We start from the raw sequence: 15,253 nt of genomic DNA on the forward strand, positions 1-15,253 counted from the left end.
GGAGCAAAAGACGTAGCTAGCGAGAAGGTTGGCACGGGAGAGAACCGACGGGCTCAGTGCGTCCGAGGGACGAAGCTACAGAAGAGTATGCTGGCGGATGAGAAGGAAGCATGCGACAATTCCGAGGGACGAGAAGCAGGATCGGAAGGTTGCTCGAGAAGGCCTGAAGTTAGGTTCGGGTGAGCCCTATTTCGGATGGTCAAAATCACCCAAATGAGTGAAGCCGGAGCGGAAGATCCCGACCGAGGCGAGCAGCACCGAAGCAGAGGACCAGAACCCATTCCGGTCGCTCGGAGTCAAGGCGCTCGGAACCTAATTTTATCCACTTTCGACGTGGATGTTGACCGTTGCGTCAGGGATAGAATTCTATCCCACTCCAGGTGCCTGGAACCCTTCCAGGCGCCCTGACCAAGGTTATAAATATAGCCTTGGTCCAGAAGCTAAAGAACAACAAGCAATTCTTAATACAACACTTGGAAGCTTTTTCGTTTTGTTTAGCTTCTTCCTTTCTGAGCTTTCATTACTGTAAAGATGTTTATCCGCCTCAAGGAGATCTTTAGTGCGCATTCACTTTCTTGGATTAACAACTTACTCGGTTGTAACCAAGTAAAATCCTTTGAGCCTCTGTCTTTTAGTTTATTTCTTATTTTATTTAATGCAAGTGTTCATTTAAGTTCGAGAAGGGTTCTTTTATTTATTTGTGCAGGGACTATTCAACCCCTCTTCTAACCAGCCAACGAGTCTCAACAAGTGGTATCAGAGTCAGGACGCTTCAGGAGGACTAACCGTCGATCGAAGCAAAAACAATGGTCGGAGCTAGCATCTAACCACCAGTATTCGAGGGGGAGTTCGCTTTTTGGAGACATAGAATGGAGGTTTATTTTAAAATCGATTTTAATATTCTACTAACAATTAAATATGATTTTAATATGTCCAAAAGCAAAGAGGGAAAAGAACTTGAGAAACATCAATGGACTGAAAAGCAGCACAATGACTTCATGGCTAATGGTAAGGCTAAATTTCATCTTTTAAGCATACTACCGGTTGAAGATTTCGATAAAATCAGTGACTATCAAAGTGCAAAATAACTTTGGGAAAAGTTCTTGATGCTTCATGAAGAACCAAAAGAAGTCGAATTCAACTCCTCGATGGACACCAAGTCATCAAAAGAATCTGAAATCGAGGAAATCGCCGGAACAACTCTAATAGCCGAGTACCTACTAGAAGACGAAGAAGAAAAAAGCTCGTCCGAGATGAGAATCGAGAGCATCGATGAAGGAGGGCTACATCAGAGGAAAGCAGCAGTTCAGGAGATTTATGGACAACAAGATCGACAAGGTAAGCTAGGTACGATCTCTCTCTGTGAGATACGGGAAATAAATAATAAAGGGTTATAGGAGAATAACTTTATCGTAATTTATGGGGATTTTTAGATATTTTTTTGGAATTATTTAGGGGTCGTATGATAGAGTTTAAGGGGATAAATTGTTAAGTATAAGGTGGTAATGAAAATCACCATTTGAGGAGGGTTAATTGAGGAGTTAATAATAACACAACTTAATCAAACCCTACCTTTATACCCTTATAAAGAAGTTACAGTGCCCTAAATCCCTAAAATCGTTGGTCCCTCGCCATTTCTCCCGATTGCGCCGACGGTCTCAGCTTCGGCGCACGCCGACACCCGATCGCTGGCGCCATGTCGCGAGTCGAGTCTCCGATCTTCTCCACTCCTTATCGGAGGTCTCATCTATAGTGTTCTCCTTCGAAATGCCACTTCACGCAAGGGATCTTCGATCGTGTGAGGATCGAGATCTGAGCTCCGGTGACGCTGGAGTTGAATTGCCTGTTCCAGTGCTCAATCTTGGTTGAAGACTTGCGCTCCAAGCGGCTGCCTCACCTTCCCGAGCCCTAGAGCTGAGCTGAGTTCGTCGGATTTCCCTGCGCTGCTGGTGGTGGTTTCTGTCATCGAGGTAGGTTGAGGTATGGTAGTTGTTTTGGGGTTCGATAGCTGTGGAGATCTGAGATTTGATGTCAGTAGAGAAGGTTAGATTAACTGAGAGTTGTTTTTGACAGTGGCTCACCGTAAAGGACTTGGCCACAAATTCCAGCAGCAAATTTCGCCGGTGGGCAGTCTGAGCAACTATTCTCTGGCCGTGAACCACTAGGTAAGGCAGCTACAGCTTTGGACAGTAGATATGTAGAACCAGGTATGGGTTCCAGTGTGGATCAAGTGTTGATTAGAGTGATTACATTTGTTTGTAGCTTTGTAGAAGCTCCGATTGTGGATCTGTGGCAGCAGGCATCACCACTGTGCTTGTGCCGGCAATAGCACCTCCTGGCAGTGGGCCAACCGAGGTGAGGTTATTGTAGGGTAAAGCGTTGGGTTTTGAATACCTAGTGTAGTTAAATCTGTATCAGTGTTAATTTGTATTTAGGAAACAAATTCATGATTTGGTAACCCTAATTGTCGTAGTGTGTTGCTGGAATTGTGGGAACTGAGAGTGTAAATTAGGGAGTTTGGATTTGTTTAGATTAGTAATGGGGATTAGTAGAAGGTAATGAATGAGCTCGGATTAGTTATCTGTTTCGTATATTGGTTAAGCTATTTAAGTTCATACTAATTTGGTCTGATGTAGGACTTTGATCGAGGCTAGTGTCGTGATGAAGGTGACATCGGATTCAGACTACTTTTAGAGGTGGGTACTTCTTGCTTTATCTCTTTAGTACATTGATCTTAGTGTATGAACTATAATTTCGGATAGTTCCTGTATTTATCTTGACTCCACTCGTATTTTTCCCGTACTTGATACTTATCCATTCAATTTTTAAGAAACTCGTTTCTATATCTATACAGTCTCTCGTTGCTATTTATGATATTTAGCAAATACCATATACCAGATACTAGATATTAGATATTGGATATGGATACTAGATACCATGCTTACTTGCTTGAAGGTTGTTATTTACACACCTTACTGAGCATGCTGACTTCATGCAACATACCTGTTTTCTGTTTATGTATATATGATGACTGTTGCATTTTACGCATCATGTCATTGCATGCACGACCATGTATCCCTTGTGGTTGAGAGGGTCGTTGGCCAGGGTTGCACGCTCGGCCACTCATGAGTAGTGGTAGCTGGAGCGTGTCGCTTGTCATGTCATGCTCTCACTCGCTTACTCATGGGTAGTGATAGTTGGAGTTGCGAGCAGTAGGGACCCCCGTTGCAGACGTAGCTAGTTAGCTACTATGCAACTGCCCCCTCGACCACTCGAGAGTAGTGGTAGCTGGAGTGGTGTACAGTCTGTCACTGACCCGACCTCTCGACCATACAGGGTCATGGTGCAGAGGGGTGGACGGGAGTGACTATCCGTGCATACACTGTTATTATTATACCTACTAATGCTATTACTTACTTATGCTGCTGTTGCTTATTTATGCTGTTATTATTTACTTATGCTGATATGCTCATATAGGTTGAGATATATACCTGAGGTATGAGTTTAGACACTGTTTGCTTATTGGTAATATGTATATATCTCACATGTTACCCATGTAGTTATGAGCAGTACTGTAGCAGGTATTTGGTACACCTGATCTTCTATTACTAACCTAGGATATGGTTTCAGGTATGTACACTTATTATGATATCACTGTTGTATTTGTTATTTTGCCTACGAGACTGTATACCTTTGTATCTCTAGTTCTTTACTATACTCATGCATTATCTGTTCTATTACCCTTTGAGTCTTAGTACTCACCACTCCGTAAATTGATTTATTTCGCCAGGTATTAGGTAAAGGCTTACGGAGTCACTTGGAGAACATGTCCGCCAGTCCCACGTCACATCTGAGGACGATTTTCTGATTTTGGTTTTTTATATTATTTGCATTATTGGTTTTATACTTGTTCTTGTATTTTTATGGAGTTTAGTTTTGTGATATCTTGTACTTGAATTGATGTAGTTGTCGTGTCAAGCCGGACCGACTTGCAGTTAGTTTTTTTGTTCGTTTCATGTTCGTTATTTTGTGATTTTCGTTGTGTTGGTTTTTAGTACAGTATATATATATATATATATAACTACGTGATTGTGTTTTATTTTGTTCCAACCGTGTGGGCTGAATATATAACTGCGTGGTTGTATATATATTCCAACCGTATGTTGCTGATGTATTTTGTATGTATGTATATTTCAGATTGTCATCGGTACAGGGGAGAAGTTGTCGAATTTTTGTCTGACAGGGATTCCTTTGGAGGCGTGACACTCCCACCTAACAAGTTATTTAAATTGATTAAATTACTAACTAAAGACAGTTGCAAATTAAAAAAAGAAATTAAAGAGTTAAAATTAATTCTAGCAAAATCTTGATTAGAAAATTTTGATAAATTAAAGTTAGAAAATGATCAATTGAAAATAAAGATAGAAAATTTGAAAAATCATACATGTTCAAAATTCTCTATTTCAAATTTAAGAAATTATAAAGAACTTCATTGGAAGTTTAAATATCACAAAGGGAAAATTAAAAAATTGTCAAGAAAAAATTTACCTAATAAATTTCTTGTTAACCCAGTTGGAAGGAACCTTTACTGGGTTCCAAAGACTTGTCTTAATTAAATATTAATTGGACTTAGGGCTTTCAGAGAGTACATTAAACGTTTAATTTCCTTATGAGGATTTGTCTAGAAGTGGTTGATGATCCAATAACCAAGAAGGTCTAGTGTCTCGCCACAGTCTGGAAGCCAAATATTGAAATAAAATGTTTAGTTGACTAACTGATAAAACATTAAAATTAAAATTAGATAATACTTTGAATAGTTACTCAAATTTTTTGGAAAATTCTTAAATTTTTCTATCCAAATTTGTTTAACTAAAAAATAATTCAACTTGGTAAATTTTTCTAAAATTATTGTATTTTTAGTGTTATCAAATTATTATTAAAATTCTTGATAAATTTATTTAAAAATATTTGAAAATCAGAATTTGTAAACGTTACCTTTAGATTTTTTTTGATACCCCATGTTTTATGTGATCAAAGGGGGGAGAAGGAAGAATTAAGTCTAGGGGGAGGTAACTTAAAATTATTTTTACTTTTTGCACTTTATTACAAAATTTATTGTTTTAAATTTATAGTTGTTTACCCTAGCTTTACTTGGGTTGCTCACATAAAAAAGAGGGAGATTGTTGGTACCCCAAGGTTGTTTTGATGTGATCAAATAAGTTAAGTTATGTCCTGTTATATTTAACCTTGTGTCTAAGTGTGCAGGAGCTTAGGAGCACAAGAAGTAGAGCAAAAGATGCAACTAACGAGAAGAATGACACGGGAGAGAGCCGACGGGCTCGGTGCGTCTGAGGGACGAGGTGTTGCGGAAGAGTACACTGGCGAACGAGAAGAAACGTGTGATGTTTCCAAGGGACGAGAAGTTGGAGCGGAAGATTTCTCGGGGAGCAAAAGACGCAACTAGCGAGAAGGTCGTCACGGGAGAGAGCCAACGGGCTTAGTGCGTCCGAGGGACGAAGCTGCGGAAGAGTACGTTGGCGGATGATAAGGAAGCAAGCGACGATTCCGAGGTACGAGAAGCCGGAGCGGAAGGTTGCTCGAGAAGGCCTGAAGTTGGATTTGGGTGAGCCCTATTCCGGATGGATGAAATCACCCAAATGAGTGGAGCAGGAGCGGAAGATCCCGACCGAGGCGAGCAGCACCGGAGCAGAGGACCCGGACCCATTCCGGGCGCCCGGAGTCCGGGCGGCTGGAACCTAATTTTATCCACGACTCCGGGCGCCCGGAACCTAATTTTATCCACTTTCGTCGTGGATATTGACTGTTGCGCCAGGGATAGAATTATATCCCACTCCAGGCGCCTGGAACCCTTCGAGGTACCCCGACCAAGACTATAAATACAACCTTGGTCCAGAAGCTAAAGAACAACAAGCAATTCTTAATACAACACTTGTGAGCTTTTTCATTTTGTTTAGCTTCTTCCTTTCTGAGCTTTCATTACTGTAAAGAGGCTTCTCCGCCTGAAGAAGATCTTTATTATGCATTCACTTCCTTGGATTAACAACCTTCTCAGTTGTAACCAAATAAAATCCTCTGAGCCTCTTGTCTTTCAGTTTATTTCTTATTTTATTTAATGCAAGTGTTCATTTAAGTTCGAGAAGGGTTCTTTTATTTATTTGTGCAGGGGCTATTCAACTCTCCTTCTAGTCGGCCAATGAGTCCCAACAGCATGATGATGGAGCAAAGCACAAGGGTGCAGGCTACCACTTGGTATGGTGCCAATGCAGCCAAGACATGTGGGCAAGATGGTTTTGGAAGTTGAGTTAGTTTTATTCATGTTGCACAAGTGGTTGGTGCAACCACCATGTAACCACCTTTGTAATTGTTGCCTATGCATGGTAAATAGGCATGCTGGGTTCATTAGTAAGAAGGTGTGCCAAGGGTGATGCCAAGGAGTGCATGAGTGCAAAGTGTGCAACGGGTGCACATTGTAAGTAAATTCGTAGGGAATTTGTGAAGGCGGAGCATGAAGAATTATAAGCAAATCGTGAGGGATTTGTATGGGCAGATCAAGAGGGATTTGTAAGTGATTATATATTGTTCCATTGTATTCCTTTATTGGTGAGAATAATAAGGTTGGAGTTTTCCCGTAATCGTTGGTGTTGCTTGTTGTGGCTTCCTTGTGGCGTTGAGGTGCCTTTGCCTTGAGATTTCTTTGTACTTTTGTGGTGCAATTGTTGGTAGGCTGAGTCAAGTGCAGGACTTGATTGTCGCGCAGGAGATTTTCAAAGGTGAAAATTTACCCTTGTGATAACTGGTATCAAAGCCACGTTTGGCGAAAAGTAGCCAAAGTTTGGGCGAAATTTTAAGCAAGATGGCTGGAGACAACCATGAAATCAGAGAACGAGTTTCTCTTCTTGAAGCCTTGATCGGTGTTGTCCCTGATGGAGATGTTGTTGATTACAATCTTATGGAGAAGATTGCGTATTTGGAGGCTTCTATGGAGCAAATTCAGGGGTCTTTGATGGAGGAACTCATGCAGATCCACAAAGACTATGATGCATTGCACTCCGAAATGTTGTTTTGTGATGAGCGGTTTCTTCAAGTGCAAAACATGGAAGGGACCGTCCTGCAGTAAAAGTTCCAGAACCCAAGTCTTATGGGGGTGTACAGAGCGCCAAGGAACTTGAGAACTACTTGTGGGACATGGAGTAGTATTTCCTTGCTGCTCACGTGCCTGAAACAGAGAAGGTGATAATTTCCAGCATTTACCTTGGTGGTGATACGAAGTTATGGTGGAGAACTCGCATGGTGGATGATGCCGATGCTGGTCGGGAAATAATTGACACTTGGGCTCGGTTGAAGAAGGAATTGAAGGCGTAATTTCTTCCAGGCAATATCTCGTGGATGGTACAAGACAAACTAAAAAGTCTCAAACAGAAGGGCTCTGTTAAAGATTATGTCAAAGAATTTACTTCTTTGATGTTGGATATTTCCAACATGTCCGAGGAGGACAAACTTTATAACTTTCTGTACGGTTTGAAACCCTGGGCGCAAATTAAACTTTGAAGGCAGAATGTGCAGGATCTTCCTGGTGCTATTGTTGCTGCTGATGCCTTAGTCGATTTTCACTCCAACAAGGAGAGTTTGGAGGCTTCTTACCCTCCCAGATTCATGAAGAATCGAAACGAGAAGGAGGTGGAACAGAAGAAAGATGTGGCTAGCAATCGGCGGAATGGTAGGAAGGATCATTCTGCAGCCCAAGGAAACAACAACTTGAAGAGCCAAGGTTGTTTTCTATGCAATGGGCCTCACTTGGTGAGGGAGTGCCCCAAGCGAGAAAAGTTGAATGTTCTCTTGGCGACAGAGAACAAAGAATGTCATGCACAGGAAGTTGTTTCTCTGGTTAATCCTTTAAGTTTGCTGAATTCAATTGTTAGTGTGGATGCTAACAAAAATGAAGGAAACATGGAGGTATACGCAGAGAATGCTAGCAAGGTCATGGGGACTGTGCTAAAGCAAAAGGCCTGCCAACGGAAGTGTTCGACGAGGGTGTCGACTTTAACTGGTGGGGGTGGTTTGTTAGCCCCCTAACTTGGTGGCTAGGCTGGACACAAGGATTGGCTTGTTGCTCCTTTGATCCAGCCTATTGGGCATGTGCGCTGGCCATATGCTAAGCAACAGAGACTTTGGATAGTGCATGGTGGTTGTCCAAGCCCAAGTCTTGCTGGAGACAGACTTGACAAATGTTCAAGGCATGGCATGCACGTAAGACATGCCAAGCAAAGCGGCAGTGCGGGGCTGCCCAAGCCCAAGTCTTATAGGAGGAAGACTTGGCAAACCAGTAGGCGTAGCATAGACGCAAGCCATGCCAAGCAGTGGACTGACAGTGCACAGGGCACTGTCCAAGCCCAAGTCTGCAGAAGGCAGATTTGGCAAACCAGCAGGTGTGGCATGGGCGCAAGCCATGCCAAGCAGCAGATTGGCAGTGTGCGGGGCACTGTCTAAGCCCAAGTCTGCAGGAGGCGGACTTAACATTCCATCAAGCCTGACATGGGAAAGATGTCAAGCAATGGAGCGACGGCATGGGGTTGTCCAAAGCCCAAGTCTTACTGGAGAAGGACTTGATAATGATACGGTAACACGCGGGGTGCTACCCAAGCCCAAGTCGTGCATGTGGAAGACTTGGTAATCAGACGAGCAAGGCATGTGTGCTGGGCATGCCAAAGCAGCAAAAGTGCAGACATATGGACTTGTTTGTGTTGCCGAAGAAGCAGACAGATGGACTTGTCTATGACAACGAAGGTGCGGACAGATGGAATTGCTCATGGCGCCAAGGGAGCGGACAGACGGATTTGTTCATGGTGCCAAAGAGACAGAGTTGTGGGCCGAGCACTTGGTGTGCAAACAGACTTTGGTGTGGGGCTAAAGAAGCGGAGCCATGGACTTAGCGAATAGATGGACTGTTCGTGGTGCAGACGGATGGACTGCCCGTGGTGTCAAAGTTGGACAGATGGATTGCCCGTGGTGTCAAAGAAATAAAGTCGTTGTGCGAACACTGGGCGGATAGATGGACTGTTCGTGGGTGCCAACGAAGCCAGATTGTGGTCAAGCACAATGGGTGCAGATTGACACTTAGTGTGGACCAATGCAGTGAAGCCATGGGGCGAAGCACAAGCGGAGCATCCTGACACTTGGCATGGGACTAATGCAGCATGATGATGAAGCAAAGCACAAGGGTGCAGGCTGTCACTTGGCATGGTGCTAATGCAGCCAAGACATGTGGACAAGACGATTTTGGAAGTTGAGTTAGTTTTATCCATATGGCACAAGTGATTGGTGCAACCACCATGTAACCTCCTTTGTAACCATCGTCTATGCACGATGGGTTCATTGGCAAGAAGGTGTGCCAAGGGTGGTGCCAAGGAGTGCATGAGTGCAAAGTGTGCAGTGGGTGCACATTGTAAGCAAATTCGTAGAGAATTTGTGAAACATAAAGGATTTGGCAAGAAACACTATAAGTAGAATTTTCTAAGCTTAGTAGAGTAAGATAAAATATCTAGAATTTATGTTTAGTAGTATTAAACCTTACAAAATAATTGTTAAGGTAGGAAATGATAAATTACTTGTAACCAAGAGTTTTAAATATCTAGGATTTTTTTTGTAAAACGATGGAGGGATTAATAAAGATATTTTATTAAAAATACAAGCATGATGGTTGATAGGAAGGAGATGTAAGTGTTTTTTGTGATTGTAAGATATTTTTAAAGTTTCATGGGCAATTTTATAAAACGGTTGTTAGATCTGTTATGTTATATGAAATTAAATGTTGGGTTATGAATTTTGCACATGAGCAAAAGATAAAGAGTCGTAGAAATGAGAATGTTAAGATGAATGTGTATATATATGAGGATGAACATATAAGAGAAACGAGAACATTAGAGAGAGTCGAGATTGGGTCTATTACAAGAAAATTTTGAAAAATGTATTTAAGATGATTTAGACACGTACTTAGATGACTAATAAATACCTAGACTATATGAGATCATGATAAATATACATGTTAATAGGGAAAGAGACCAAAGAAATTTGGTTAGCAATGATAAGATAGGATAAAACTCATTTAAAATATAGATGAGGATATAATAGAAGATAACGTAGGCAGATCCATGTAGGTGAGCTTAGTTGAATGGATATAGATTTTGATTGTTGTTGTAGTTTGTCTGATGATTGGTCACTTGCTTGGTGAAATGACTACTTGTTTAGGTTTAGGAGTTGATATGTCACAGCAAAAGGGAACAATAGCTTTCTTCTTCCTCTTTATGCCAGATTTAAGTGCTTCCCAGATCAAAAATCTCCTATAACCATTCCCCACAGATACAGTAACTTACCAAGTGTTGTATAAATTTTGCTGGATATTATCAACAAACGAAAAAAGCATAAGATTAATTGAAATACCTTTTGGGCTTGTCATGAAAAATAGTGAGATTTCTGTTAGTGGGAAAATACTTTTTGCTTAAGTTGGAGAGCCAAGAGTTGTAAGGCAACAGAGCTATAGTTGCAGTGAAGAAAGCAAAAGCTTGTCATATTGGTGGATAAAGTAATGTGAAAAATGAGCAAATTGTGGATGACCTTTTAGTATGTCAATGTTTAGTATGAACCTTCATGCAACCATTTAAATTTCAGTTGGTTATGATGTCTCATCATCTAATATGGACTAAAAGGAAACTAAACTGACTCAATACAATTGTATAAGAGTAAGGATGGATCAATTGAGTGGAACACTAAAGTTCAAACCAAGATCTATGCAAGTGGGGAATTTGGTTCTAAGACAAAATCAATATTGTTTGATAGTCAATGTAAGGCAGAGCCACAATCTATGAAACTCAGTCGATTTCATTACCGATTGTCTGGGCTGCATTATGATTGACAAGAGTTGATCTGATTTTGGTGGATTTCATTACCGATCGTCTTGGGCATGCTTGAGGGTCATTAGAAAATTGAAGAAATGGAAGCCGCAAAAATCACATTAAAAAAAAATAAATCTTGAGTAAAAATTGGGAAGTTTTTTTTTTTTTCTTTTTTCACAATGGTTCATTTCTAGCTAATTATTTCTCCACCAAAGCCAAACTAAATCGAATTAATTATTTCTCCACCCAAACTACCAGGTGAAACTGATCTGAAGTAGTAGTATCCTTGACAATGACATCTCAAACAATAAAATTTGTGCGCTATAAAAAAGTCCTGCTGTTGGTCAAGTGATTTTTATTGATTGGGAAGCTCTAGGAAGAAAGCAAAAAAACTTTTCAGTTTGGTATGTTCATTGTTTAAAAAAAAAATGAATTAAATGTAGAAGATTTTATTAGTATGTGGAATGTTTTATCCCTATAAAAGTTTGTGCACTGTAAAAAGAGTTCGAGTTGGCATAGAGTGATTTTTATTGATTTGGAAGTTTTTTTTAACTTGACTGAGATCAAATAGTTTTGGTGAAGAAAGTAAAATAACTTTTTGGTTGTGTACAATGAGATTTTCTTTTTTTTTAAAAAAATAATGAAATGTGGAAGATCTTAATAGTATGTAGAATGTTTTAAGTGTTTAACGAACCTTCACATGAGCATTTAATTAAATCTCAGCTGGCACTATAGCTTATGGCTCCTCAATAAAATGATAATATTAACACGAGCTATGATATGTTCAAGGAAAAATCTCAATGAAATGTTCAAGATAGACATATAACTTCATGGCCCATCATTTTATTTTTTATGGACTTCATCATTTTATGTGTCTATCATTGAATATTTCATTGAGATTCTTTCCTTGAACATATCATTTTTTTATTAAGACAATACTAATTATATAGAAGGACGAGTTAAGTGCGGTGATACACTTATGTGCAGAAACACCATTAGTTATATTACTTTTTTAGTAGTTGATGATAAACTACCAATTTTGTTAGCCTCTCTAGGACCAAGAGGAAGACTACTGAGTTTTGTCAAAAATTAGGCAGCTTTTAATGTTATGGTAGTCGATCACATTGTTGTCAAATTGGTCAAAATTGGATCACCCATGTTTGATCAATATTAACAAAAGGCCAAATATTTGATCATATTTGGAAATAGGTGACCTTATAATGGATAGAAGGAAGGTTTAAGAAAATACTTAGAATCTCTAAGTTAACTATATTGGAAATATATTAAATTAATTGAGGGCTTGTCAAATCATGAATTTGACACATCTAAATTGAATGCATTAAAATTGTCAAACTAAACTGATCATTGATTTGAATACTTCTAAAGATGTGTAGGAGAGTAAGATAATCATTGATCCATTACCTACCACAGGTGTTAAGTGGGTGTTTGCCTATGGTGTGATGGTAAACGGTGGGATGACCTCTCTAGGCAACGAGGGTTCAAATCTCACCCAAAGTACATTACTTTGAATTATTTGTGATGTTGGATCGCGGACCCATATGTGCTTTCTGATTTACTTTAGTGGGCAGCGAGAAACTTCCGTGGAGTCCACACACAAAATAACAACAAAACATTTTATGTTTTCTTTGTAATAAAGGAAATAAAAAATCATAACAAAATACAAATAATTCATAGTCAAATCAACATAGTAAACAATCACATAACTACTAGCCACTAGGCGAAGTAGCTTCTTATCGAATTTGACTGGACGACATCCAAATTGCCTTGTAAAATAATGGTTATTACCTTCACCAGCTAAGGTTTGTTGTGAGATCGATAAAATAATCTTCTTGTTTTATGTGATCTATCATGAAATAGACCTCGAGAGAACACAATTGAACATTTGTCATAGTTTTAACATTGACTGACAACCTAATGCAATCCTCCTCCTTTATCCAGGCTTGAGATTGGTCATGACTGATTTATCATGGGCAGAGTTCGAGAGAACACAATAATATCTAATATTATTTAATACTGTATTAGTAAATGCTATAGTATGTTAAATTTTAATTTGATTTTTAATAAAATATAGTTATTATCTAATAGTAATTTAAAAAGATACGCATTTACATTTTGTTTGATAATGTTATATTATTTGATTTTTTGGATAATACTTTATTGATAATATTATTAAGCTAATGGTTACAACAATATGAAATCACGAATTAATTAATTTACTATTCACCATATTAGCCATTTCATGAGACTATATATCCTCCTAGCCTTATTATAACTGCTCATTATTTACCATCTTGTTATGTAAAATAACATAATTTTTCACTTTTATTTTTTCCCAATGATTCCAATTTCTTTCTGTTGGTGCAGGAAGTATCCGACGATCGAACCGATATTTTGATTATGTCAAAGGGTTCAAGTTAAGTTGTTTTGTTATCTAATGAGCTTAAACAAGTGTGCAGGAAAGTCCTAACTGCGGTTAGACAGGTGGAAAATCCTAAGGGGCGGTAACCTTAGGTCCTAGGGGGTGGTAACCCTAGGTGGAGGAAAACCCTAAGGGGTAGTAACCTTAGGTCCTAGGGGGTGGTAACCCTAGGTGGAAGAAAACCCTAAGGGGCGGTAACCTTAGGTCCTAGGGGGTGGTAACCCTAGGTGGAGAAAAATCCTAGGGGACGGTAACCCTAGGTCGTAGGGGGTGGTAACCATACGCGGAAAGTCCAGTCGGTCTGGAGGACCGGACTGGTATCAGGTAAATCTCCTGATTGGAGTAGGTGAGGACGCGTTCCCCGTAGAGGGAACAGTAGGCGTCGGGTCGACCTAGGGTTTCCGGTTGGAAGCCCGAAGTTAGATTCGGTCAGTCCGATGACTGACAATTTTATTTATCGTATTATCTTTTTGTGTTCTAACTCTGTTTTGCAGGTAACTAACAGTTTTATGCAGGGTTAGAATTGACCAAGATCGGTCGACCGAACCTTGCGATCGGTCGACCGAACCTCCAAGCTACCAGATCATATCTCCAAAAGTTGGACCAGGCTCAACCAGGGATCGGTCGACTGGACCTCGGGATCGGTCGACCGAACCTGGGATAGGTGTCGACTGGATCAAGTCGAGGTGTGCGGGTCAGAGGAGACTGATCGGTCGACCGAACCTTGGGATCAGTCGACCGAACCCAGGGATAAAGTTTGACCAGATCGAAGCAGAGCAACGGATGGACGGATCAGATGCGGTGGAGGTCATCTGATCGGTCGACCAAACGTGGGGATCGGTCGACCGATCCGCTTCGGGTCAAAGCTGATCCCAAGACTTGGGGATCTGGATCAGACCTTGCAAAGCTATAAAAGGAGGCCTCGAGGTGCAGCTCAGATCATCGATCTCGAACAGAAGAACTCCCGTGCACTACTCCGAAAGCTTCGACGACACTCTGCTGCTCCGACAATCAGCTACCATTCTTCATATTTGTAGTATTGTCGGTATAACTTTTCTTTGAGCTAATTTCTGTATTCATCTACTTGTAAAGATTTACGTGATATAGTTGTTGCCCACCGAAAGCGGTCAAGGACCGCGGGCCTTCGAGTAGGAGTCGCTATAGGCTCCGAACGAAGTAAAACACCTGCGTCTCTGTGTGTTTGCATTTACTTTCTGCTGTGTTTCTACTGTGTGTTTTAAATCGCGAAAAATAGCCACGAGCGCTATTCACCCCCCCTCTAGCGCTTTCGATCCAACAATTGGTATCAGAGCGGGGTCGTTTTGAATCGGTGCAACCACCATTCAAAACAAATTTTTCGTGGTATTTTCAGATTTTTTCGGAGTCAATTAGAATTTGGCTTTATAGCTATATTCTAATTCTTTTCTCGAATAGGCTTTTTGCTCGAGGTTGGTGCAACACCACCAGAGTTCGTGATCTATTTTTTTTCATACCGCACTACTAATCCAGGACCAAGTCCTGGGATTTTCTTATTGTTTATTTGTTGTTTATATAGTTGATCTAAATGGCCCTTCAAGAAGGCTACAGTACAGCCCGTTCCCCTCTATTCACCGGAGACGACTTCGGGTACTGGAAGGGTCGGATGGAGGCATATCTCCAGACTCATTTTGAAGTCTGGATGATTGTCAAAACCGGACTCCAACTACCAACTGATAGCGCTGGTAAACCACTACCGTACGAAGACTGGGACGCATCTCTAATTAAGAAGGTGGAAGCAAACTCCAAGGCAACCTGCACCCTCCAGTGTGGCCTAACAAAAGAAGAACTCAACCGCGTCGGCCCCTTCAACAGTGCCAAGGAGCTGTGGGAGAAGCTCATTGAACTTCATGAAGGAACGTCTGAC

At 40.6% G+C, this 15,253-nt stretch overlaps 1 long non-coding RNA gene across 3 annotated transcripts; it reads left to right on the top strand.

Moving 5' to 3' along the window:
• The first annotated feature begins 1,606 nt into the window (after window positions 1-1,606).
• LOC121969812 lies at window positions 1,607-4,016 on the top strand. Of its 3 annotated transcripts, none has more exons than XR_006108664.1 (5): window positions 1,607-1,980; window positions 2,074-2,165; window positions 2,263-2,355; window positions 2,637-2,696; window positions 3,791-4,016. It is a non-coding gene; the product is annotated as an uncharacterized LOC121969812 (long non-coding RNA). The 3 variants fall into 3 exon arrangements; XR_006108665.1 differs by having other exon boundaries at window positions 1,607-1,970; window positions 3,582-4,016; XR_006108663.1 differs by having other exon boundaries at window positions 1,607-1,970.
• The last annotated feature ends 11,237 nt before the right edge of the window (window positions 4,017-15,253 follow it).

Source organism: Zingiber officinale, chromosome 4A (assembly GCF_018446385.1).
Source record: "Zingiber officinale cultivar Zhangliang chromosome 4A, Zo_v1.1, whole genome shotgun sequence".
Taxonomy (NCBI): Eukaryota; Viridiplantae; Streptophyta; class Magnoliopsida; order Zingiberales; family Zingiberaceae; genus Zingiber; species Zingiber officinale.